Below are 3,185 nucleotides of genomic sequence, written 5' to 3'. Positions count from 1 at the left end.
TCAGAACAGCCCTTTGTTAACTCCCAAGCAGCATGTTCACCATCTCACAGCTCAAGGCAATTGAGACACCCCCTGGTATCAAGTTCATATTCTCCACGGCACTGGAAGACTTGATCTATATAGTTTTATCAGTCACCATGACCTACATGAACCTTCTGCTTTAGCCCCGTGTCCTGCCCAATGTCCCATGTGCCATCATCAGCAGCCTTAGATACTAACATACTGGCCAACCTTGGTTGAATGCTAGCAGTGCACTGGGTGTAGTGCTTTGCTCTTTACCTCTATAATATTTTAAGCTTCTCAATAACCCTATAGGGTAGTGATTATTATCCCCATTTTATGGAAGGAAAAACTAAAGCTTAGAGACTCTAAGCAACTTTAAGCAAGAGGTAATAAGTGGTAGAGCCTGGATTACATTTACTTACATCTATCTCCAACCCTTGCTCATTCTCTTTCCTAGATAAGAGTCTAGGCTTCAGGAGGTAAATCTCTTGATCTTTCCTGCTAACTCACACCCTCACCTCTTACTCTTACTAAGCTTTAGGTACCAAAAGGACGTGATCAAAATATATACTTCCCCTTGAAGTTTTTTTTTTTTTTTCTCATTAAACTTTGTTTTAATGGGTCTCAAAATTCTGTGACAGATTTTTGGTCGTTGTTTCCATTTAAAAAGTACTGATTTTAAAAACTAATAACTTAAAACTGCCACACGAAAACAAATGGTCCACAAAGCATTCCTTTCCTTCTGAAGGTTTTACGATGCATTGTTATCATTAACCAGTCTTTTACTATTAAACTTAAATGGCCAATTGAGACAAACAGTTCTGAGACTGTTCTTCCACCACTGATTAAGACTGGGGTGGCAGGTGTTATGGGTAATATTCATTTAGCTTTCTGAGCTTTCTGGGCAGACTTGGTGACCTTGCCAGCTCCAGCAGCCTTCTTGTCCACTGCCTTGATCACACCCACAGCAACTGTCTGTCTCATATCACGAACAGCAAAACGACCCAGAGGAGGATAGTCAGAGAAACTCTCAACACACATGGGCTTGCCAGGAACCATATCAACGATGGCAGCATCACCAGACTTGAGGAATTTGGGACCATCTTCCAACTTCTTGCCAGAACGACGATCAATCTTCTCCTTCAGCTCGGCAAACTTGCAAGCAATATGAGCTGTGTGACAATCCAGCACAGGTGCATAGCCAGCACTGATTTGACCTGGATGGTTCAGGATAATCACCTGAGCAGTGAAGCCAGCTGCTTCCATTGGTGGGTCATTTTTGCTGTCACCAGCCACATTGCCACGACGAACATCTTTTACAGACACGTTCTTGACATTGAAGCCCACATTGTCCCCAGGAAGAGCTTCACTCAAAGCTTCATGGTGCATTTCAACAGACTTGACTTCAGTTGTAACGTTTACTGGAGCAAAGGTGACCACCATGCCCGGTCTGAGAACACCAGTCTCCACTGGGCCCACAGGCACAGTACCAATACCACGAAATTTGTAGACATCCTGAAGAGGCAGACGCAAGGGCTTGTCAGTTGGACGAGTGGGTGGCAGGATGCAATCCAGAGCTTCAAGCAGCGTGGTTCCACTGGCATTGCCATCCTTACGGGTGACTTTCCATCCCTTGAACCAAGGCGTATTAGCACTTGGCTCCAGCATGTTGTCACCATTCCAACCAGAAATTGGCACAAATGCTACTGTGTCAGGGTTGTAGCCAATTTTCTTAATGTAGGTGCTGACTTCTTTAACAATTTCCTCGTATCTCTTCTGACTGTAAGGTGGTTCGGTGGAATCCATTTTGTTAACACCAACTATTAGTTGTTTCACACCTAGAGTGTAAGCCAGAAGGGCATGTTCTCGTGTCTGCCCGTTCTTAGATATACCAGCTTCAAATTCATCAACACCAGCAGCAACAATCAGGACAGCACAGTCAGCCTGAGATGTGCCTGTAATCATGTTTTTAATAAAGTCTCTGTCCTGGGGTATCAATTATGGTCACATAGTACTTGCTGGTCTCAGACTTCCGCAGGGAGATATCAGTGGTGATACCACGCTCACGTTCAGCTTTTAGTTTATCCAAGACCCAGGCATACTTGAAGGACCCCTTTCCCATCTCAGCAGCCTCCTTTTCAAATTTTTCAATGGTTCTTTTGTCGATTCCACCACATTTGTAGATCAGATGGCCAGTTGTGGTGGACTTGCCCGAATCTACGTGTCCAATAACGACAATGTTGATATGAGTCTTTTCCTTTCCCATTTTGGCTTAAGATGTAGTGATGGCTTTCACGACACCTGTGTTCTGGCGGCAAACCTGTTGCGAAAAAGCCCCCTTGAAGTTTTTACTTATGTCCATGAAATATCTCAGATGTTTCTTCTAGATGTGAATACATGTCTATTTTTACCGCCTTCGGAAGTACGTGTTCAAGTTCAATATAGCTTCCGGGGTGTATGGCAAAGCACAGGACTGGAACCTAAGTAGCTGGCTCGGTGTTGATGGTTAGGACCGTGAACACTCTACATCACCTCTGCACGCTCTCTTTACCCTGCCACTCACACAGATGATAATTGTGTCCTGCTGACCTCACTGGATGGCACGGAGTGTGAGTCTTTCCATCCATCCTCAAAGGCAATCCAATCAAACCAACTGTTAATTCTAAGCTCTTATCCTGTCCAATCCCTCACCTATACAATGGAGAAGTCACTTTCCACAAACTAGCTCTTCAACCTTGTGGAAACTGGAGCAGACATGGATCTCAGGAGTTCATCTTCCATCCACTGCCAAAGGACACCCTTAGAAAGCAGCCATCTCAGCTCCTTGTTTGCACTGTCTCAGCCTGACCCCTGAACCTCTGCATATGAAGCCCCCAGCCTTGTATCCAGATGTGATCTTCTGGTGCCAAACAGCTAGATGTTTATAACATCTGCATGAGAGCTTGCCAAAGTCAGGGCCATAATCACCCTACCCCCAAATCAGAGATTTATGCTCACTAAGTTTTGTGAAGTTGTCACCTTATGAGTAATCCCCTGGCATCCAGGGTCAGCCTAATGTCTTCAGAGGAACATTTGGGAGTAATTTTGGAGACATTTTATGTCTTTCCCTTTTCCTTGCAAGTGGTAAAGCTTGAGGAGCAGAAAGCACAAGTATCAATCCTTTCACAAGGCTGCACGGGTAG

The 3,185-nt window shown here is 44.6% G+C and overlaps 1 pseudogene; it reads right to left on the bottom strand.

The window, feature by feature from the left end:
* Positions 1 to 745: 745 nt before the first annotated feature.
* LOC143653636 (elongation factor 1-alpha 1 pseudogene) lies at positions 746 to 2,338 on the bottom strand (annotated as a pseudogene).
* Positions 2,339 to 3,185: the final 847 nt, after the last annotated feature.

The sequence above is a fragment of the Tamandua tetradactyla genome, chromosome 13, assembly GCF_023851605.1.
Source record: "Tamandua tetradactyla isolate mTamTet1 chromosome 13, mTamTet1.pri, whole genome shotgun sequence".
In the NCBI taxonomy this organism is placed as follows: domain Eukaryota; kingdom Metazoa; phylum Chordata; class Mammalia; order Pilosa; family Myrmecophagidae; genus Tamandua; species Tamandua tetradactyla.
Note: the sequence above shows the minus strand (reverse complement) of the source record. Positions and strands in the feature narration are given on the sequence as shown.